At 41.3% G+C, this 23,547-nt stretch overlaps 1 protein-coding gene across 1 annotated transcript in view; it reads right to left on the bottom strand.

The window, feature by feature from the left end:
• Positions 1–23,547, bottom strand: part of SIAH3 (siah E3 ubiquitin protein ligase family member 3) — a 91,303-nt gene that overhangs the window by 3,482 nt on the left and 64,274 nt on the right. The window lies entirely within an intron of this gene.

Here is a 23,547-nt window from a genome sequence, read left to right as displayed (position 1 = left end):
AATAAGGGTAACAAGATTTAGATATTTGAAACAGAGGAGTATATTGGGAACTTATGTTTCTTAGAGCTCAGTTCAAAGGGAAAAATGATAATTAAGCCTTTTTGATTCTAATTAGATGATATCATGAAAATTGGTAGTTCATCTCAAGTCTGTTCTCTGCCTCTCTAATTGGAGGCGAAGCCATGAACTCCAAACCTCCATGTAAGGAGAGAGTTGGGCTCAGATAATCTCCTCATTTCTCAACTGGTTGCACTACTTTGGGACTTCTTTGACTGACTTGAGCAGGGGACCTTTTCCTCTTTCCTAATCCTTTTTCAGTCTCTTTTTGTGTATTGTTTACCCCCATTAGATTGTAATATTCTTGAGGGCAGGGAATGTCTTTCTTTCCTCGCCCCTCTCCCCATATTAATATCCCCAGCACTTAGCACAGTGCTTGGAACATGGTAGGTACTTAATATTTACAGACTATTGACTATTCAGTTACTCAAAATATTTTCTAATTTTGTGAAATCATATTTCATAGACAAGTTGAATTTAAGGTGCCAATGGGATATCTGGGTAGACATGTCCTGTAGGCAGTTGGAAATGGGTGTCTGGGACTTCAAAGAGAGAAGACAGGGCTGAATATAAAGATCTGATAGTCATTTATGAAGAAATAATGGTTGAAATTGTGGAAATAGAAAATTGTCAAGGGAGAGACGAAAGTGAGAGAGTCAAGCAATCAACTAACAATTCAGTAAGTGCTGTCTAGATGATAGGCACTGTGCCAAGTGCTAAGGATATAGAGAAAAAGCAAAAACATTCCCTGAACTCAGGGTACTTCTTGAATCTTAACAGAGAGAAGAACAACATGGTGTTCCTCTCTCATCATCAGTGTACAGTGCTGACCCGACTATCCCCAATGGTACCAAAACTCTTATGTATCTTATGCTTGAAAAGCAATCACCAGCACCTCGATGACCCAATGTCAATCTCTGGCTTAAAAAAAAAAAAGTGTTGGGGCAGCTAGGTGGTGCAGTGGATAAAGCACTGGCCCTGGATTCAGGAGGACCTGAGTTCAAATGTGGCCAGCAACACTTGACACTTACTAGCTGTGTGACCCTGGGCAAGTCACTTAACCCTCATTGCCCTGCCCCCCAAAAAGTGTTGTTTTCTTTCACATTTAAAGATGGTGCTAAAATAATTGTTAGTATTTATATATCACATTAAGTTCACAAAGCATTTCGCAAATGTTAACTCATTTGATCTTTACAACAACCCTGGGAGGTGGACACTATTATTATCCCTATTTTACAAATGAGGAAACTGAGACAAACATAGGTGAAGTGACTTGTCCAGGGAGACATAGCTGGTAAGTGTCTGTGGCAGAATTCGAACTCAAAGCTTCCTAATTCCAAGTTCTAGACTCTATCTACTAAGCACTATTTAATATTATCTCTCTTTGCAAGTAGGAATGGTTAAAAACAACAATACTCACAATCCTTTACATATAGCATTCTGGGAAACAATATATTTTGGTGGGTGGCTTGGCTGTGGCTGCTGTGAGTAGAGTCCTAAGCTCTTTTCAATTCTTCCACTCAAATTCACCATGTATTTGATGCTTTTTATTTAAAAGAGCCACCCTAATCCAATTTCTGCCCCCTTTGTTATATTGTTGTTCAGTAGTTTCAGTCACATTTGACTCTTTGTGACACCGTTTGGAGTTGTCTTGGCAAAGATACTGGAGTAGTTGGCTATTTCCTTCTCCAGTTCATTTTACAGATGAGGAAACTGAGGCAAACAAGGTTAAGTGACTTGCCCTGAGTCATACAGCTATAAACATCTGAGGCTGGATTTGAACTCAAGTCTTCCTGACTCCAGGCTTGGCACTCTATCTGGCACTGTGCCACCTGGCTGTCCCATCTCTCTGTTACCTCCATTCTTTTGAAGGAAATCATACATATGGATATAGATATAGATAGATAGACACACACATACACACACACATATATATGTATATATATTTTGGTGGGGCAATGAGGGTTAAGTGACTTGCCCAGGGTCATAGAGCTAGTAAGTGTCAAGTGTCTGAGACCAGATTTGAATTTAGGTCCTCCTGAATCCAGGGCTGGTGCTTTATCCACTTCATCACCTAGCTGCCCCATATATGGCTATATTTTGAGGCAAAAGGGATCATAACATTTAGAGCTACAATAAACCTAAGAGGGTATCTAATGTAATCCCCTCCATTTTACAGATGAAGAAACTGAGGCCCAGAGAGGTACATTGCACAGGTAGTATGATAGAGTGGAAAGAATCAGAAAACCTGGGTTCAAATTCTGATAAGTGGTAGGCTACTTATTATCTGGGCCTCAGTTTCATTCTGTGAAATGAGGTGGTTGGACTAGATGATCCCTCAGGCACCTTTCAGCTTTAAATTTATGATTCTACTAACTAGTAGAGTCCAGATTCAAACCCAGGTCTTCTGTTTTCTTTTGTTGTTGTTGTTTTTTGTTTTTGTTTTTGTTTTGCGGGGCAATGAGGGTTAAGTGACTTGGCCAGGGTCACACAGCTAGTAAGTGTCAAGTGTCTGAGGCCGGATTTGAACTCAGGTACTCCTGAATCCAGGGCCAGTGCTTTATCCACCAAACCCAGGTCTTCTGATGATAAATCCAATGCTCTGTTGATCTCTCTAGCCTGATTCACCAATATGTGAGGTGGCCTTATTATGTTTGTTTCCTGGGGAGTTGGTGGCAGGGGTGCAATGGAAGATTTATACTGGGAGTCAAGCGTTGCATTATTGCCCTCACTTCTTCCATTTACAACCTTCCTGACCTTGGGCAAGCTACTGAATTTCTCTGAGCCAGCTTCCTAATTTATTAAATAGGGACCATAGGATTTCTTCCCTTCTCTTCTCTTGGTTTTCGTTGCCTTCTCTTGCCTTCTCTCTTGCCTTCCCTTCCCTTGCCTTGTCTTCCCTCCCCTTATCTTCCCTTCCCTTGCTTTCCCTTCTGTTCTCTTCCCTTCCTTTTCCTTGCCCTCTCTTGTCTTCCCTTGCCTTGCCTTCCTTACCTTGTTTTGCCTTGACATGCCTTCCCACCTGTACTTTCATGGTTTTAGGAAATCCCTGTTGAAGAAAATGCTCTCTTTCTTTCCAGATTGCCACTTTCTCGGCCACTTACAGTCCTAGAGAGTTTCCTGGTGCACTGGGAAATTAAATCCCCTCTCCAGGGTCATACAGATAGTACATTTTTGAGATGAAACTTAAGCCCAAGTCTTCCTAACTCTAACTTCCTAACTCTATCCACTACATCTTGCCTCCTCTACCTCAGCATCATAGATTTAGAAAGTAATTCCCAATATAACAGCCAGGTAATGCAGTGGACAGAGCACAGGACCTGGAGTCAGGAAAATCTGAATTCAAATCCTGCCTCAGCAAAGTGCTTGGGGCAAGTCACTTAATCTCTATTTGTCTTCGTTTCCTCGTCTGTAGAGGGCAGATATTAATAGCACCTACTTGCCAGGGTTGTTGTCAGTACCCAAATGAGATATTATTTGCAAAGTGCATTACCAACTTTATGATGCTTTGTAATTGGCACTAGTAGTATTTCATTATTATTCCTCACCAGGCTTTGGTGAGGTTCCAAAGAGGTATCATATATGCAAGTATTATGAAAACTGCGTGGTGCTAAGCAAATATGAGGCACTTCCATTAGTGGCTTTGTTGGAGAGAGCTGGTGGTGTTCAGCCTAATTAACTCTCTCCACAGACCTCTGGTCTCTTCCTTCCACATCTTGCCCCCCAGCCTCTGAGGCCTTGGGACACAGCATGTTTATTTCTTCATCAAGCCCCAGGGAAGAGCTGCTAATGTCCTTGGCCTAGGACTTCACAGTCACACACAGTGACCTGCAAAAGAAAATAATTCTGGGTGTCTGACTTCAAAAATGATGTGTCTGTCACGGGGACTGTTGAAACTCAAGAAAGTGTGGAGGGACGAGAGTTGAGGAGAGCAGGGAATTTCTAGTTGAGTGGAAATGGCCACTGTGGCATTTCATTTGACCCTCAATGATTTAAATGGGAAGATTGGAGGGACCTTTGGTCCCTCAGGCATTGATTGGACTGGCTCTGACAGGCACAGAGAAGGTTTCCCAAAGCCTGGCAGTGTCGGGGATGTGTTTTTCTTTAAACTAAGATTCTTGGTGAACAATATAATACTTTGCCCTAACCTATAGTTCCTTATGGAAAGAATAATGAACCCCTCACCCTGCTAAGAGTGAGCCCAGGGGTTCAATCCATCTAGACTGGTCTGCCTCTTCTTTTGTCTCTCACTTTTCCTGGGCTTTATTGCTTCTGGGTAACAATGTAGCCAAGTTTATAATCCCCAACGCAGAGACTGAGCCCAATGACTATGCAAATCAAGCAGGACATTATGAACTAATCAAGATTTCTACTCTTGCTGTGTGGCTATAGAAGGGATTATAAAATAATCAACTTGGGCTCCATTCTACATTTCTCTCCACTTCTCCCGATGAAAGATATGGTTAATTTAAACTATCTGTGGGTGAGCAGGTCATCGGGTGGGTGACTGGGAGAAAGTGTTTTTTAATCGCTGGAATGTTAATCTGAAATGTTAATGGTCTCGGAAAATGAATTCTCATCTTCCTATCTAATACAGTGGATGTGTGAGTAATTACTTTCCCTCACTAAACTGTTAATGCAACATTAGTGATTACACTAATTAAAACTAATGAACTCTTATACACTGATAAACCCCTCAGTCAGTCAAGTGGGGGAGAACTGTTCTTCCAGCAGTTATGTTTAACTTCTCTCTTGGACGACGGATCTTAAATTAACCTTTAGAAGCATGCTCGAGATTGGGTTTAGAAATGGGAAGCTTTAGAGACCTGGTATAATTCTTTCCCAGAGATTAACAGCATCCGTGGGGCCATTTCCAGCATCAGTGTAATTGAATTTGAAAATGCATTCGCTAATATGATAAACTACACTTTTATGGTGTGTATATAACGAACGGCCAGGCTGTGGGATCTCAGGCCACGTAGGAAAGAGCTTGTCTCTGTCCATATCCCATGACACTCCTTTTCTGATGACTTTCTTTCTCCTTGCAGGTCAGGAATCTGATTTACAGGATTGTAATTCCCTCAAAAGCCCTCCCTTTCCAGAACATTACCGTGGTAATTCGCTTCAACAGGGGCAGGGGGAGGGGGAGGGGGAGTTTATACTCAATTCTAAGGGACTTCTGCTTACACTCATTTGCTTTACATTCATTCATGACCTCATTAGTGAGTATTAATTAAGAAAAGAATTTCTAGGATTAGAAGGGCAAAGTTACCATCCTTCTCGTTTCACTCGAGGGGAGAAAGAAACAAAGGAGCTAGCCTAAGACTCATTTAATCACTGAGGGTCAGAAGGCAATATAGACCACCAGTGGTGGGGTATCCTTCCCCCCAGAGTCATTTATCTCTGGAATGCCAGATTTCTTAAATCAAGATCTCTGGAAACACTAGCTGACCATTTTTACTACTCTCTCATTCTGATGAAGGAAAAACTCCAAACAGGAATTGACTCAAAATCTTTTCTAGCTTCCTCAAACCTTTCGTTATTGCCAGATGTTTCCAATGTAATTATCATGTATTATTGTGTGTGATAGTTGTCTGTATTTGTACAACATCCTCTTCCTAGACTAAAAGCTTCATGAGGACAAATAGCTTACATTGTCCAAACTTTATAACTTCCCCAGCACCTTGCACAGTATTCTGCACAAAGTATGCCCTCCACAAATGCTTCTTTAAATTAATCAATTAATTGTTTATATAATGATTACCAGATGTCTGTATGCCCAGCACTGGGCTTCATGGATGAATGCCTAATATGTGGTTGGTGATGACAATCTTCCTCCAGGCAAAGGAGCAGATGAGAAATTCCATGTATGCATTATGCACTGTAGGAGGTTCACAGTTGATGGCTTCCATCTTAGTAAAGTAAGAGTGCAGGTGATGGCTTCTATCTTAGTAAAGAGTGGGACTATCTGAAGTTAGATTAAAGAGATAGGAAAAGGTTTAGAATACCTTCTGTGGGGCTTATATCTATTTGGGCATATGATTTGATCAAGTGTACAGCTAAATCTTTGTAATAATGATCCATGCATGACCTCATGTGTATAATCAAAATCAAATTACTCGCCTTCTCAAGACAGGAGACTTGGTGGGAAGGAGAGAATTTGGAACTCAAAATTTGTTTAAATGATTGATTTAAAAATTGTACATGTAATTGGGAAATATTTAATGAAATAAATTTTAAAAATAATTTAAAAAACACAATGAACTGTACAGAAAGGGTTATTTACTTTTACTGTCCTAAAATAGCCTCCTTTCCCTGGTTCTCTCATCCTAGGATTTGGAGAACAAGCTCACATTGACCTTCTTTGGATTCAACATGTCTAAAATGAAAACCCCATTCTTTCTGTGTCTAAACTTTGTCACCAAATTTCTCTACTTCTCTTAAAGGGCACAACCATTCTTCTAGACATCTGGGTTTGCAACCTCAGAATCATCCTCAGATTTGCCTTCACCCTCAGTATCCAATTCATTGCCAAGTTTCATTGATTATACCTCTTCAGCATCTCTTCACTCATAGGACCAGTAGCCTAGTTCAGACCCATATCACTTCTTGCCTCCTGTCTTGTCTATTGTAAAACCTCCTGATTGTACTCTTGGCTTCCAATCTTTTTCTTCCTCTTTAATCCACCCTTCACATATCTACCAAAATAAGCTTCCTAAAGTGCTTGCATGACCATGTCATTTGTTCAAGAACTAGGATAAAACATAAATCCCTCACTTATGTTCTATTTAAAACCCATTCATCCTATGATTTTTCTAAATTTGTGGCATATTTCTCCTTTTTATGAACTTAACATTTCCCAAAGACAGCCCTTTATCCCCTGGCTCTCTGCCTTTGCATAGGCTTGTTCCTCATTCCTAGAAAACATCCCTTCCTCACCTCTGCCTCTTAGAATCCTTGGTTCTTTTTAAGGTTTATCTCATAGGCTGCTTCTTGGTGGGAAGCCTTTTCTGATCCCCTGTACCAGGTGCTTGACTTTTGCTCCCCATTAGATGTGGACCATCATGCTAGAGGTAATTCAGAGCCTTGTTCCACTCCCACCTTTGGGTTCACTACCCTCTCCCAATAGTCATTGAATGGGGATATGGTTCTTTACATCACTTGGATAAGCAAGGAATCACCAACAAAAATCCTTCTGATAAGATGGTGGACCTTGCCATTTACCCTACCACTATACCCTTATGGACCACTCCTCCTAGATATTGCCTTATGACCTGTTGTACCCCAAAGAAGGTTTGTTATTTATCCTGATGTTGCATCCTAAAGACCCCCCCGGCCATTCCAGCTACCCCGAGGCTGAACTCTTTTATATGTGTTGTCTACAGTAACTAGAATGTAAGCTACTTGAAAGAAGTTGACTTGCTTTTCTCTCTGAAACACTTAGCAGAGTGCTTGGCACACAATGAGTGCATAATAAATTCTTTCCCATTCCATCCCCTAAGTAAGTCATTTTATTTCTCCATGCCTCAGATGTTTCTTCAGAAAAATAAGGCTAACTCAGGCCCCTCCTCCAGTCACTGAATTCCCTAAGGTAACATATCCTGCAAAGATAACACTTGACATAAGAAAGCCAAAGCTAGACCCTGGAAAAATCATGAAGCTTGTTTTCAATTCAATCCAATTAATTGGTGCCAAATACCATGGTAAGGCTGAGGACACAAAGACAAACATGCACCATCTTTAATCACCCCAGTCTTTCCTTTCTGCCCTCTTCTCCTTATTCCTGCTACTCCAAATGTCCTGGGACGTTGTGTTCTCTCTCTACTCCCCCTAGCAAAACCTACACTCTGTAAAGGCTCTGTTACCAGTCACATAATTCTAGATTTAAAGCTGGAAAGGACTTTACAAGCCATCTAGTTGAACTCCCTCATTTTACAGAAGGGGAAACTGAGGCTCACTGAAGTTAAGTGACTTGGTCATAGCCACAAGGTAGTAAGTGTCAGAGGCAGGAGGTGAACCTTTCCTGACTCCAGCGCCAGCACTCCACCACGCTGCTTCTTGGGTATTTATACTTTGGCTGAAACTGGCTTGTATGCCACTTCTTCTTCCCAGGAAATCTGTACTTTAAGCTTTATCCTAATTGTGGAATATAAGCAGTTGGCAAGTTCTCTCCAAACCCTTACCAGGGCATTTGGGAGAAAGTAGAAAGTGGTTTTCAGCTCCAACTTACTGGGGACTTTAAATCCCTCCCTTGTCAGAAGGAAACCTTGCCAGGGCTGGTATCGATTGTGTAGACATATCTAGCTCACTGTTTTCCCCACACCAATTTCATGGGATGTCACTTTCACCAGTTCTATTTTAATAGCCTGCATAGGATTGCCTGGTGCATCCAAAGTCCCAAGAGATGTTGGGCTGGGTTGCTGCCAAATAGAAAAAAAAATAAAACAGAATGAGAGTGAAAGTGGGGATAATGAGGCTTCATTTTTCAGTGGGAGAAGAAAAGCTCAAATTAGAAGGTGAATCTTGGGTTTCTTTGCTCTCTGATCTCAGTAAGGTGATACCCGGTACAGACAATCATGCAGACAATCCTTGCCAAGCTTGAATTCCTGAATGGCTATTTTTGACAGTTGGAGCCGGGGGGCAAGAGGATGGAGGGGTGAGAAACCATGTGGACCACAAAATGCTTCCTTCTGGGTAGTGTTTCTTGGAAATCATTTGGTTGGGAAGAGGGGAAAATAAAAGCGGGACTGCTAGAGGTGAACCTTTTTGTGGAAGCAATGATAAAGCAGACAAGAGACTTGGACCTGGAGTCAGGAAGACCTGAGTTCAAATCTCACCTTGGACACTTACTGCCTGTGTGACTCTGGTCAAGTTACTTAACCTCCATCTGCCTAAGTTTCCTCATCTATAAAATAAGGAGGTTGGAATCGATGGCTTCTAAGCTGCCATCAGATTTTAAATCTATGACTTTCTATATCTCAAGACACGATGTATCATGAAACCTGGTGTAGAGAGGAAAGAAGAGGAGTAGGAGTTAGAAAATCATGGTTTGTGTCTCTGAACCACAGTTTTCTCATCTATAAAAAGAGGTAATATCTGCTTCAAAAGTTTGTGGTATCGGGCAGCTGGGTGGCGCAGTGGATAAAGCACCTGCCCTAGATTCAGGAGGACCTGAGGTCAAATCTGGCCTCAGACACTTGACACTTACTAGCTGTATGACCCTGGGCAAGTCACTTAACCCTCATTGCCCTGCAAAAAAAAAAACAAACCAACCAAAAACAAAACAAAAAGTTTGTGGTAAAGAAAGCAGGAGTTTGGGGTGGGGGTGGGGGAGGTAAATTGTAAAGCAAAGTCATATGAGCCTTTATTATTGAATATTCCCATAGAAGGGAGTTAAACTGGGGAAATGAAAAATCGCTCTATATACGCTTGTGTATGCAAGATACATTAATATATGTAATATACTATATACATGCATGTACATTAATATAAGTAATGTAATGTTAATATACAACATTTATAAATATACATATGTGGATGTGCATGTACGTATGTATACCTACATATATATGTATTTCTATATATGTAGTCATAAAGATGGAAAGAATCTCAGAAGGCCATCTCATCCAACCCCCTCATTTTGCAGATGAGAAGACCAAGACTGGCAGGATTAAAGCACTTGCCCACAGTAGCATAATAATCATTCGAGGCGGGATCTGAATACAGTCCTCTGACTCTAGAGTCAATGTTCTTTGCATTTATGAGCCATCTTCTGAAAAGAATAATATATTTTCCCGGAGAGTAGGAAAATAAGATATATGTCATAATGTCCTTGCTCAGGGATTATTTTCATGCCACCTTCTTCCTGTTTGAAGATGCCTCCAAAGTCAACCCTATGCATCAGTTGAATTCAACAAACATTTATTAAGGACCTACCATTGGCAAAGCCCCAGCTAAGTGTTGGAGATTTGAAAATGGTCCCTGCCCAAAAGGAGTTTACTATCTTTTGGGATGCAACAAGTAAAGAGACTGAGGAAGGAAGGAAGGAACCCTCACACCTGGAAGGGTCAGGGAAGGCTTCTCAGAAGGTCATGGGATTATAGTCTCAGAGCTGAAAAGAATTTCAGAGGACATTTTACAGGTATGGAAACTGACACCCTCAGAGGTTAGGGGATTTGCTCAAGGTTGCACAGATAGAAAAACATGGTGACTGGCTCAAGGCTTTAGAGGTATTAGGGGAAAGTGACAGGATTCAAATTCAAGTTTTCTGATGCTCAGTTCAGCATTCTTTCTTCCATACTTTGTCAATCATCAAGCAATATGTAAATGGAAGGTATTATAGTCATTTAATGGTCTCTGGCTTAGCTCCGTTGGTTACTGCATGTTGCTAAGGAGATCTAAACTGGGCAGTTAATTTTTTGAGCTTCCCAGCTGTGTTGGATTTCCTATTCTCAGAAAGCATCTTTAATCATCCCTTCCCTGCTTTCTCGCTTTCTAATAAATCCATGCCATTGGCCATAAGGAGAAATGAACAAGATTGCAGATGGCTGAGCCTTTACTAACAGAATTGTTGAAAACCATCTCAAAATATAGGGAAGGGAGAGAGGGATCAGTAAAACATCTTGCATGAAGAATAGCACTTTGGGTGGGCTAAGGATATATTGTAAATTCAACCTAACTTGAGGTCCCTGCCCTAAGGAAGTTTACAGTCCAACAGATGGGATTGTTGTGTGTCCATTCATCTTTGTTATCTGCTTTAGATGCTAAACTCCCAAGGGTGAGAGACCAAGTTTCCCCTTCTCTTCTGAACTTCCCCAGCACAGGCTATTTGTCCCACATAACTGAGTACTTTGTTGTACAGCCAACAGGCTCAGGGGCCTCATCTATTACTTTTCCTTTCATTGTAAAGGGAAAGGAGGGAGTTGGGAAGCTGAATGCACTAATAAGGAAAGAACTCACTATTCCATATCCATACATGCCCAAAAAAGAACAAAAAAAGATCGTTGGGTAACAGGGACCTCATATGGGAGGGGGGCTAACATCTAGGAGATGGTAGTGATGAGGAAGGTGAAGGTGATCTCCAGAAGCTAAAGAATGTACCCCACAGGCAAAGGCCAAAAGTCTCTGAGGCAAGCTGAGGATTGATGACAAAAGCCAAGAGCCAGAGCAAATGGAGGGCCATCACCATAGAGGACACAGAGAGCAATTGACACTAACCTGGCCATGGACTACTGTAAACTTGAGTGATTGACACCTACTAGTGTCACGAATCTTTTCCAGGGACTATGAAGCGAACTGTAAGGGTGAAGCCTAGTTTCAATGTAAGGGGTACCATATTGACTCTTCCTTAAATGTCTTGTAATAAACTAGAAGTATTTGAACTTGGTAGCCTCTCTTGCTTGCAGGAGGGGAAAACAAATATTGTTAGGGGAGAGTTAAAACTGAGCCAAATCCTGATGCTTCCACAGAGACTTCTGGGTGGGGGCAAACATTAACCATTAACCATTTGTTGTTGTCATCGTTCAGTTGTTCAGTTGTGTCTGTGTGTCTCCGTGACCTCTTGGATCATAGCATGCCAAGCCCTTCTACCCTCCAGTATCAAAGTCTGTCCAAGCTCATAACACTATCTATCCATCTCATCCTCTGCCATCCCCTTCTCCTTTTGCCTTCAATCTTTCCCAACATTGGAGTCTTTTCCAATAACACTCATCTCATTATGTGGCCAAAGTCAGCTTCAGCATTGACTTTCCAACATACGCTTGCCTAAAAGATTCTTTTCTGGAGAACTTGCACAGGACAAGCACTCACATGGTGGTCGGAAGAAGCAATATAAGGACACACACAGTTTTCTCATCTATAAAAAGAGGTAATATCTGCTTCAAAAGTTTGTGGTATGGGGGCAGCTGGGTGGTGCAGTGGATAAAGCACCAGCCCTGGATTCAGGAGAACCTGAGTTCAAATCCAGCCTCAGACACTTGACACTTACTAGCTATGTGACCCTGGGCAAGTCACTTAACCCTCATTGCTCCACAAAAACAAAACAAAACAAAAGAACCCCCCCCCCCCAAAAAAAAAAAAAGCAAGTATACATTGCCTTGTACTGGTCACTCTCATTTCCTGGATGTGTTGCTCTTTGACAATTTCTTCCCAAACTAGATTAAAGTCTCCTTGAAGCAGAAATCACATCCTATTTATCCTGTGCCCCCACCCTCAATGTTTGGTACAACATTTGGCACATGGTAAGATCACTTACTTGTTTGATAATCTATTAACAATGCTCAGAACACCACTTCCCTGGGAAGGCTTTGGGTTTTCCATACATACCACAAATGTTCCCCTGCTGCCAAGACTCTGAACTTAGCTTTTCCCCTACATCTGTGCTGCTGTACCTCCAAATGTGTGCATCAGTCTGTGTGAGCGACTGTGACATAAAGAAATGAGGTAGCCCAATCCCTAAAGAGTATGGTTCCCTTAGAAGAAAGACATTTGGATAGTTTCCCACAAAATAGCCCCAAGTGACTAGACAGAGTTTCAAACAAGAATAATAATGAGCTACTGACATTTACATAGCACTTGGCTGATACAGAGAACTTTGTATGCATTATTTCATTCAATCCTCACAAATACTGTATTATCAATCACTGTATACTGTATGATTATTATTCACTTTATGCTTGAAATACTGTCTTATTATTGCTTCCATCACCTCTACCCCCGTCTGTCCCCCCTACCACCTTTTTTTGTCCAAGCTTGGTATTTCATCAGTGTAACTATCTCCCAGTGTGGAAACTGACTCCATTGAAGAGATTTGTCTAACAGAGTTATTTGGAGTGCCTCGAACCCAGGTCTTCCTGACTTTAAAGGTCACCCTTTATCCAATATGCCAGGATTCCTTCCAACTTCATTATGTAGATGAGGAAAATGAGGATGATGATTAGAAGAAGAAGAAGAAGAGCTAGCATTTAATATTTGCAAAGCACTTTATAAATATTATTTTTGACCCTTGTCACTATATATGGAAGTAGGCACTGTTATTAACTCCCTTTTGCAGATGAGGAAATTGAGACAGACAAAGGTAGATTGACTTGTTCTGGGTCAAATAGATAATAAGCATGAGAGGCCAGATTTAGGCTCATGTTTTCTTGACCTCAGGTTCTAGCTCTCTATCCACTGAGCCACCTAGCTGCCTCTAAATTAGATTAGAGAAATGGAATGATTTACCCAAGGTGTCTAAGAAAAGGTAGGGCTAGAATCTATGCGCCCTGATGCCAAGCCCAGAGTCTTTCCTTGTGTCTTCAAGGATATCAATGTTGGTTAAATCACCTCATTCCTCTGAGCCTCAGTTTCTATAAAATAAGATGTGAGAGGGGGAGGGATGGTCCAAGTAGTCTTCTAGACCCCTTCCACTTCTAAATCTATGATCGAATCATCTCTGGTTCAGACAAATGAGCAAGTTTCATCCTCTGAAACTGAAACAAAAATGCTTCAAAAATAGAGAACTCATCCCAGGGTGATATTGACATTTCCCCTGTTCTTTTTAGAAGACTAGAAATATTAAGGATTAATTTTGACATGCAGAACATTGTTTCTTATTGTTTATGCAGCCTTTAGGTATCCATCAGTGAATGAGTCTAAGAAGTGTGCACGTGTACCTCCGATGATTCAACCCCAGGAAATCTGTCCTTCTCCTAAACTGATCCATATCCCATTTCAACCTCCTCACTGCTGGGAGGGCCATCCATCTCTGACTCCCAATTTGCATTCAGATGACAAAGAGTCAGGCCCCTACCTCCAACTAGGTGAACACGTCACCTCAGTTCTACTATCTAGTTGAGAGACTGTAGCTCCCACTCCTTTTAATCTTTGGCTGTTTTTCATCTGCTAGGTTTGGGGTATGCTAATGAGTTTTTATGAATCTCAAAGATGAAAGATCCCCTCTCCCCCTCCAAAGGCGACTTTTTGTAGAACATCAGATTTTCCTAGCTGAGATTGCTAAATGGAACCTTGGGCTTATATGAGGAATTTTGAGTTAAAACGTAATTACCTGAAGCCCTATTAATTATGAATACATCTGTAAGATCACTTGAGGACCAGCCCTTAGTTTTCTGAAAACTGTTTTGTACAGGGCTGCTGTTTTTTTTTTCTCCCTGCCCATTACAGACCGCAAGCCAATTTACAAATAGCTCATCCGGCAAGAGTATTGTGCACGCAGCAGGGACTTGGAATAGAATCCTAGTATCTCAGAATTGGAAGGAACTCATATACCTTCAAGTCCAGAACAGAAATGAGCCAATGTCTTCAACTTAATATAGCAGTGAGGCACTTTTAAAAAGATATTTGTAGATGTGACTAGATAAGAATAAATAAGTGTTAGCCTTACAATGTGGCAGTATAGATGGTAGTATGATTTGAGTGATGAAAGAAAGGCCATTCTACACAAAAATGCCTCATTCCTTTACCCTCCAAAACTGTGTATTATGGTGCTTGAAATTGCACCTTTAGAGAATAGGAGGGTTATACATAGATATCTGGGAACTCTAGGTGGTCTGTTCCAGGGTGCAAGGAAATTCTGGGTAGTCTTTCCTATTAGCTGGTAGGTTCCGGGGTCTGTCCAACATCTCCATGGCCAAGCCTTTGTGGGCAGGACAAATAAAATACAGTACTATTCCTACTCCAATGGATTCCCAGTCTTAAAATGCTTTTTTGCCCCTAGCATATCAGGCTATCACCCCATCTCTCTTCCCTTTCACCAACAAACTGTTTGAAAAAGTAGTCTATATCAGATGTCTCCATTTTATCTCCACTTCATCCTGAACTCCTTTTTCAAAGGTCACCAATAACCTCTTTATCACCAAGTATGCAGGTGTTTTTTGAGTCTTCATCCTCTTTGAACTCTCTGATAGATTTGATGCTGTTGACCACTCTCTTCTGGCTATAGCCTGTTCTCTTGGCTCCCAAGATAGTCAACTCTCCTGTATCTTCTATCTTTCTGATCACTTTCTTTGTATCCTTCAATTTCTCCTCTTTCTCTTCCCAACCTGTCAATGTTGGTGTTCCTCAAGGCTCTATCATTAGCACTCATCTATATTGTCTCTTTATATTCTCTCCCTTCACAATCTCATTCATTCCTAAGGAGTTTCCCACTTGTTTTCTATATGCAGAGAACTTCCTAATCTCCAGTCCTGTTTTTTTCCTCCAGAGCTTCAGACCTACCACTCAAGGTGCCTACCAGACATATTCACTTTGATGACTCTCCATCACTTTAAAGTCAACCTATACCAAACCAAACATTCTCTTCTACAAAGTCTGCCCCTTTTTTTGTCTTTTCTATTTCTATCAGTTATATCACCATTCTCCCTTAGCATTAGCTTAACGGCAGCTTAGTGGTATAGTGAAGAGAGGACTAGATTTAGAGTCAGGAAGACCTGAGTTCAAATTCTGGTTCAGACACTTATTAGCTATGTAACTCTTGGGTAAATTACTTAACCTCAGCCTCAGTTTCCTCATCTGTAAAATGGAGATGATAATAGCAGTTGCCTCTCCATTTATTATGAGGATAAAATGGGATAATATGCAAAGTACTTTACTAACCTTAAAATGCTAGCTATGTATTTTATTTTTTCCTTCTCTGTCAGCCCTTGCATCCACAGGGACTACTTTATAGCTTAAGTATATAGAAATGTTAGCTATTACTCTGCCTATTATAACTTGCTTCATAATATGCGCAGAGAAGCATGGCCCTGGACATCTTGAGGGAAGTGAGTGACTTGAGTTCTAATAAAGCAGGCTACCCAGAATTCCTCCTGTTCCAGTTTCCTTACACTTGACCTGCTAAAGTTACCCAGAGCTGTCTTCGTATCCATGACATTGAAATGGAAGAAGCCAGTGCAGTCATAAGGCAGTAGGGAACCATGTTCCTCTCATCCATTGGCCATCCCAATTCTTTTACCCAAAACATGAAACCACTTAAAGCAGGGGTTCTTAACCTTTTTTCTGCCAAGGACTCCTTTGGTAGTTGGCAAAACTTATGGACCCCTTCTCAGAATCATGTTTTCAAAAGCATACAATAAAATACATAGGGATGCTATTAAAAAACCATTTAACTATAACTAATCTGGAAAATTATATAAGTGTGGGCTATATGAAAAATTATAACTTTAGAAAAATTGTAATTGGGTCATAAGTCCTGCTGTGGTCACCATTCAAATGTGAAAATATTTTAACTTACATGGGGGGACTAATCTGACTGGAGGACTAATCTCGAGACTTTTGACTGGCTGGCTATCTGACTGCTATTAATTTAATATGGGCCGTTTATAAAGTTTCTCCCACTTCTCTGCTCCCAAATTGATAAGCAAAAGATTAAGAAGCCTCTTAATTAAATAATCAAAGCAGAATTTATTTATGAAAATCAATGTAAACGATAAGGGTTAAGAAATTCAAATTATACAACCTGTCTGCTTTTAATACAATAAGGGCCATGCCTCTTGCCCTAGGGTATGCTCCAGCTTTCTCCAACTTTCACTCTTTTTCTCCTTCACTCTGGCTCTCCTGCTTCACTTTTACTGTTCTCTCATTACCATAGTGATGAACCCCTGAAAAGCCCCTTACTCCTTACTGCTCCTTCCTCTGTCTGTCTCCTCTCTTACTGTCTTCTTAATCTTCCAGCCTAGTTGTGTCCTCCTAGTCCTCCGGGGTCCCCCACCTTCACTATCTTGCTAGCTTGCTAGCTATGTTCCTTCTCTCCCCTCAAACCTCGCACATGCCAAGTTAATGCACTGGCGGCACTAAGGCTATGCCCAACGGGGCTCATGCCCCATGCTGCGTGCCTGGGACCTCCACACAGGCTATGCTAGGGTCTGGCAGGACAAGCCTGGGATCACTGGGGCAGCTCCCCTTAGGGCGTAGGGAGATGGGGCTTCCTCTTCTCTTTTTTCCCCCCATCAGTCTGACCTGGCTCCTGAAAAGCCCATAGGGCTTTTTTGGCTCAGCTGAATTGGAGGGGGAGGGGCACCAGCCCCTCACATAGAAAAAGCCCTGAGGGCCTAAGGCTTTTTAATCTCAGCCCAAAGGCAGGGTTCCCAAATCACAATAAATTTCCACAATACCAAGAAAGCCAAATGTTAGTGAAAATGAACATCTTGTGGGAGAGCTTTGATTACAGGATCATAGATTTAGAATTCGAAAGAACTATCAAGGAGCAGCTAGATAGAGGGCCAGGCCTGGAGTCAAGAAGACCTGAATTCAAATCCAGCCTCAGACACTTAGTAGCTATGTGATGGGGCAGCTAGGTGGTGCAGTGGATAAAGCACCGGCCCTGGATTCAGGAGGACCTGAGTTCAAATCCAGCCTCAGACACTTGATACTTACTAGCTGTGTGACCCTGGGCAAGTCACTTAACCCTCATTGTCCTGCAAAACAAACAAACAAACAAACAAACAACAACAACAACAAAAGTAGCTATGTGACACTGGCAAGTCACTTAATTCTGTTTGCCTCAGTTTCCTCATCTGTAAAATGAGCTGGAGAAGGAAATGGCAAACTACTCTAATTTCTTTGCCAAGAAAACCCTAAATGGGGTCATGAAGAGTCAGATACAACTGAACAACAATAAATATAGCATTTACTATGTGCCAGGTACTGTGCTAAGTGCATTACAATTTTTATTTCATTTGATCCTCACAACAACCCTGGGAGATAAGTACTATTGTTATCCCCGTTTCACAGATGAAGAAACTGAGGCAAACAGGTTTGGTGACTTGTTCAGCATCATACTAATTGCCACTATGCCATCTAGTAGACTAGATCTTCCCCTCACCACCATCACCACCCCCCCACACACCCCTCCCCCGCCCCTATACTGCCCAAGTCCCATCCAACTGTGATTTTGTGAGATAGTTTTGGGCAGTGTGGCCTTCCTGTCACTTCCTAGTTCCTGTCATGGATATATTTAGCCTTGTTTAAGAGAATCTTTCCCCATTAAAGGCATCTAGATGGCTCATTAGATAGAGTCCTGGACCTGAAGTCAGGAAAATATGAATTTACTATTTGTGTGACTCTGGGCAAGTCACTTTGCCCTGTTTGCCTCAGTTTCTTCATCTGTAAAATGGGGATAATAACAACCCCTACATTGCAGGGTGAAATATTGTAAAGAACTTAGCACAGTGCCTTACACATAGTAGGAACTATATAAATACTTACTCCCTTTGTTTTTGGTGTGTGTAAACTTTGTTGACTGAGAGAAATTTGCTCCATGTGTCTTTCTTTCTGAAAGGTAAAGTAAATCTGGCTTAATTATGATCCACTCAGCATTTCTGCTCCTATTTATTTATCACTATGTTAATATTAAATGGCAATCTTGTCAACAATAATAGTCTGACACTAGTGACATCAGCAGCATCTTGGTGCTGTGGTAAGGGGAGGGGTTGGGAGTTAGGAGGTCTGGATTCTATCACTAACTAGCCATGTGACTCTGACAAAGTTACCATAACTAACTTTTTTTTTTTTTTTAGGCAATGGGGGTTAAGTGACTTGCCCAGGGTCACACAGCTAGTAAATGTCAAGTGTCTGAGGCCGGATTTGAACTCAGGTCCTTCTGAATCCAGGGCCGGTGCTTTAACCACTGCGCCATCTAGCTGCCCCCATAACTAACTTTTAACCTCTTTGGTTCAGTTTTCCATCCATCAAACTAAGGGGTTGGCCTTGATGCTATCAATTCAATTTAATTTACTTCTACAACCAATGATCATTTATTATACAAAGGCAAAAATTAAACCATTCTTGTCCTCAAGGAGCTTACATTCTAGTGATTAAATATCAGCTCAATTCAACAACCAATGAACATTTATTAAGCATTTACTATGTGCAAAGCACTGCGTCAAGTTTAATATAAAAGTAATTAATAATAATTACTTAATAATTTAAGAGAGGGAATAATAATAAGATATGGAATAATACTAATAATAAAATGTGGAAGGTACATACTAGTAAGAGGTTGCAGTAAAAAGTCAGCAGAGGAGAAGAAGGGATGTTTTAGGTATAGGGAAGGAGATGAGCAAAGGCAATGAGGCAAGGATATGGAGGGTGCGCAGAGGATACTGAGTGGTCTAGTTTGACTACTAGCATATAGAATTCGTGGACAGTAGTATGAAATAAGCCTGGAAAAACCAGCTAGTACCATATTGTAGAGGATCTTAAGGGCCAGGAAAGTAGTGGAGTTGAACATTACTCAGTAAGAAGCAGGGATCCATTGAACACTCTTTTTTTTTTGGTGAGGCAATTGGGGTTAAGTGACTTGCTCAGGGTCACACAGCTAGTAAGTGTTAAGTGTCTGAGGCCGGATTTGAACTCAGGTCCTCCTGACTCCAGGGCTCGTGCTCTATCCACTGCGCAACCTAGCTGCCCCCATCAAAGACTTTTGAATAGAAGATTAGCATTCTCAGATCCAGGAATGAAGCACTAAAAGGTTGGGTTTTTTGGATAAACACCCCTTCCATTTCCTTAAGGGGAGAGGTAGAAGAGAGGTAACCTCTATGGGTCTTGAGGGATTGCTCAAAGAGGCAGGCCTTGAATCTTCAGTGCATAGATGGCTTTCCCAGCCTGCTGACCTCCTGAATTTCACAATCTGCAGAAACTCATCACTCTGCAAGATAAAATCAGTTCTGTAACTCATACCTCCTCAGATCATTTCCCACCCTAGCTTCAGGACTTCACCTTCCCCTCCTTGCCCTTCTCCCTTAACTACTTCTTCTTCTTCTTCTTCTTCTTCTTCTTCTTCTTCTTCTTCTTCTTCTTCTTCTTCTTCTTCAGGGCAATATGAGTTAAGTGACTTGCCCAAGGTCACACAGCTAGTAAGTGTCAAGTGTCTTTGGCCAGATTTGAACTCAGGTCCTCCTGAATCCAGGGTTGGTGCTTTATCCACTACGCCACCTAGCTGCCCTTCCCTTAACTTCTTTTTATGTGTTGTCTTCCCCCATTAGATTATAAATTCCTTGAGGACAAGGACTGCCATGCCTTTCTTTGTATCTTCAGCATTTAGCATGGTGCTTGGCACAAAGTAAGTGTTTAATAAATGCGTATTGACTATTGACTATTGGCTGACATCTCTGAGTAAATCCTTATGAAAGGAAGTGAGGAAAGACCCCCTTGAATAACAAAATGTATAGAGTGTCTATTGCCTGTTTAATGATTTAGCTTTGGATTATAGCCATGGTGTGTGCTCATGAGTACCTCTCTTGGGCAAGCTTGGCAGATGAGTAATAGATGGACCCAGAACTGAAGAGGAAAAGGAGATCTGGCTTGGCCATATTGGAGAAATTGGCAAGTACTTTCAATGATCCCCTGCCCACAAAAGCACATTTTCTTAAACAATATTCTCTTCTGATGCTACATAGCTGTGAATCATAGAACACTCTCTACAAAGAATCATAGTTGCAAGTCCAAAGGATCAATACCAAGGTGGGTATAAATAGACTATAGAATATTAACAATGATGAAACTCTCTGTGAGTGATATGAGGGACAAAATAAACATAAACATAATAAGAAGCAATATGGCATTGTGGGAAGTTTGTTGGATCTGGGTTCAAATCCTGACTCATCCACCTGCATGACGTTGAACAAGTTATTTCACCTACATAGGTTTCAGTTTTTTCATCTGTAAGATGAAAATGTTGGACTGAATGATTTCTATGGTTCCCTTAAGCTATAATCTATGAGTGTACAACTAAGTTTCTGGTCTTATATAAAGACATTGGAGGGGAGGCAGGGAAAATGAGGACAAAGAGACAGGAAAATTGCTTCTTGTTGGGTTTGGGGACCTCACTGCTCTGCCTGGCCCTAATAACTCTTTCTTTCATCCAATATTCACTACTGAGTTTCTACAATAACAGCATATCTCCAAGGAGCAGGTTGATTGTTTTCAACTGAGAAAACTATACCAAATCCACTTCAAGATGATAGGAATTCTCCCCATAAACCTAAGCAATTCAAGATGCCATCATGGTTACATTTCAATGCTCTCCTGAACGGGTCCCACTGAGAGACTAGAGTTGTTCATTTAGTTCATGATGAGAGGAAATGGACCCCTAGACTTTAATTGAGGGACCCTGAGGCTATGAGTGCCAAATCCACACAAGACTGTGAACTTTGTGACTGGTTTGTTCACCTCAGGGGAGGCTTTGACAAACAGTAGGAGCCGTCACCCCTGTATTCATCACAGGCCAAAACCTTGGGAACCATCATTGATAGTCCACAAAGAGACCACGGTCCACACCTGCAGCTATACCACAAGGAAATGTTTCCTTCCATTTGGAAGCAGAAATAAATATATCTCCTGTTATGAGAGCCATGAACACACTCTACGCTTTCTCAGCTCCATGCCTTTGCTCGTATTATGCCTTGTGTTTGCAATACCCTCATTTGTCCTCACCACTTGCTGAGATTCTACCCATCCTTTAAATACTAACTCAACTGATCTATCATTCACAAAACCCTCCTTTCCTCCCCATCCCTTAAAAAAATCTTCCACATGTTTTGTTTTGTTTTGTTTTGTTTTGTTTGTGGGACAATGAGGGTTGAGTGACTTGCCCAGGGTCACACAGCTAGTAAGTATCAAGTGTCTGAGGCCGGATTTGAACTCAGGTACTCCTGACTCCAGGGCCGGTGCTCTATCCACTGCGCCCCCTAGCTGCCCCTAGGATTGGGATTTTAGAGTTAGAACTGACAGAGAACTTAGAGATTGTCTAGTTCAACCCTGTCATTATAGACAGGAGGAAAATGAGACCTAGGAAAGTTAAGAGACTTGCCTAAAATTTCACAGCTAGTGACTCTCCAAAGCAGGATTTGAAGCTAGATTTCTCTGACTGCAAAGCAATTGCTTTTTCCAGTGCCACGCCTTCTCCTAGAGCCACAGGAAGTGGCAGAGCTAAGATTTGAACCCAGATCCTTTGTCTCCAAGTCCAGTATGTTTTGCACTGCACCCTTTGGAAAGTATTTTGTAATCATTTGCTTGAGCTGCAGTGCTAAGGAGAAGAAACAGCATGGCGGAGCAGATAGAGAGCTGGCCTGGATTCAAGCCCCATTTATTGGCTCAAACTGGTAGGAAAAGTCATTTAACCCCTCCTTGCTCTGAATACCTCTTTTAGACTATACGGTACAGAGAAAGTGCTGACCTGCATTTTAGAGAGAGTTTTCTTATTAGGAAGTTCCCTCTACCAGCAAAATCATAGGTCTAGTAGCTATATCCTCTTCCTAAATAGATATATAATATAAATACACACACACATACACCCCATATAGACATATATACATCTACTAAAAGCAGTGACATAGACCAGGAAAGCACTGGACAATTATTTTTCCTTCTTTTCTTAGCTTTTGTTCTTACTCAACTTTATTTGAGTGCTGTTGAAAAAAGGAGGGCAGGGGGCAGCTAGGTGGCACAGTGGATAAAGCACCAGCCCTGGATTCAGAAGGACCTGAGTTCAAATCTGGCCTCAGACACTTGACACTTACTAGCTGTGTGACCCCGGGCAAGTCACTTAACCCTCATTGCCCCGCCAAAAAAAATATTAAAAAAAAAAGAAGAAGAAAAAGGAGGGCAGTCAATTTCGTTACTTCAACTTTTATAGAACTCTGGTAGCTTTTATTTGACAGAGCCCCAGTAAATGAGTTTTGGGGGACAAATGGATCAAAGGTTTAGATGGGAGTTATAAGGACTTTCCTAATTCTAAGTCAGATGGTTTTCTGGGACCATAGCTTTTAAATTGTCAGTCATAAGTGGTCAAAAGAATAGATTTGGGGGCAGCTAGGTGGCACAGTGAATAAAGCATTGGCCCTGGATTCAGGGGGACTTGAGTTCAAATCCAACCTTGAAACTTACTAACTGTGTGACCTTGGACAAGTCACTTAACCCTCATTGCCCCACCTCCCCAAAAGAATAGACTCAATATTAGCTTGGGGGACACTCTAACTGACTTGTTCTGGGCCCTTAGGTAGGTATGGAGGCTCCTACATTGTGTTATAAATTAAAAGAGTTCAGCCTGTTCCTAACAGGGAGAAGCTTTCTAGTGACCACACCTTGATACAAAGGAGCAGGGAGCCAGTAGATAGAAAGAGCTGAAGTCCAGGAAAAAGTAGTAGAGAAAAATACAGCAGAGATAATACAAGAGAGCAGTATGATGATGTTACTAGGACATAGACAGCCCTGCAGTGTGCATGTGCCTTTCACACATGTACCCTAGCCACACAAGTTCCTGGTTCATGATCTGTTGCCTTTTCCTTGGATGTGCATGTTTTGTGTGCATCTTTATTTGCCTCACTCCACTGGTGCTATGGTAACATAGAGAAGAGTAAAGATGTCCTTAGAATGAGCTTTTCTTCTCTTATTTTTAATTTTTTAATATCCTATTTTTAATTTATGGAATAAAACAAGCACTCCCATAACAAAATACAATTAAACAGATCATTGTACATGAAATTGCAAAACTGC

The sequence above is a fragment of the Dromiciops gliroides genome, chromosome 3 (assembly GCF_019393635.1).
Source record: "Dromiciops gliroides isolate mDroGli1 chromosome 3, mDroGli1.pri, whole genome shotgun sequence".
In the NCBI taxonomy this organism is placed as follows: domain Eukaryota; kingdom Metazoa; phylum Chordata; class Mammalia; order Microbiotheria; family Microbiotheriidae; genus Dromiciops; species Dromiciops gliroides.
Note: the sequence above shows the minus strand (reverse complement) of the source record. Positions and strands in the feature narration are given on the sequence as shown.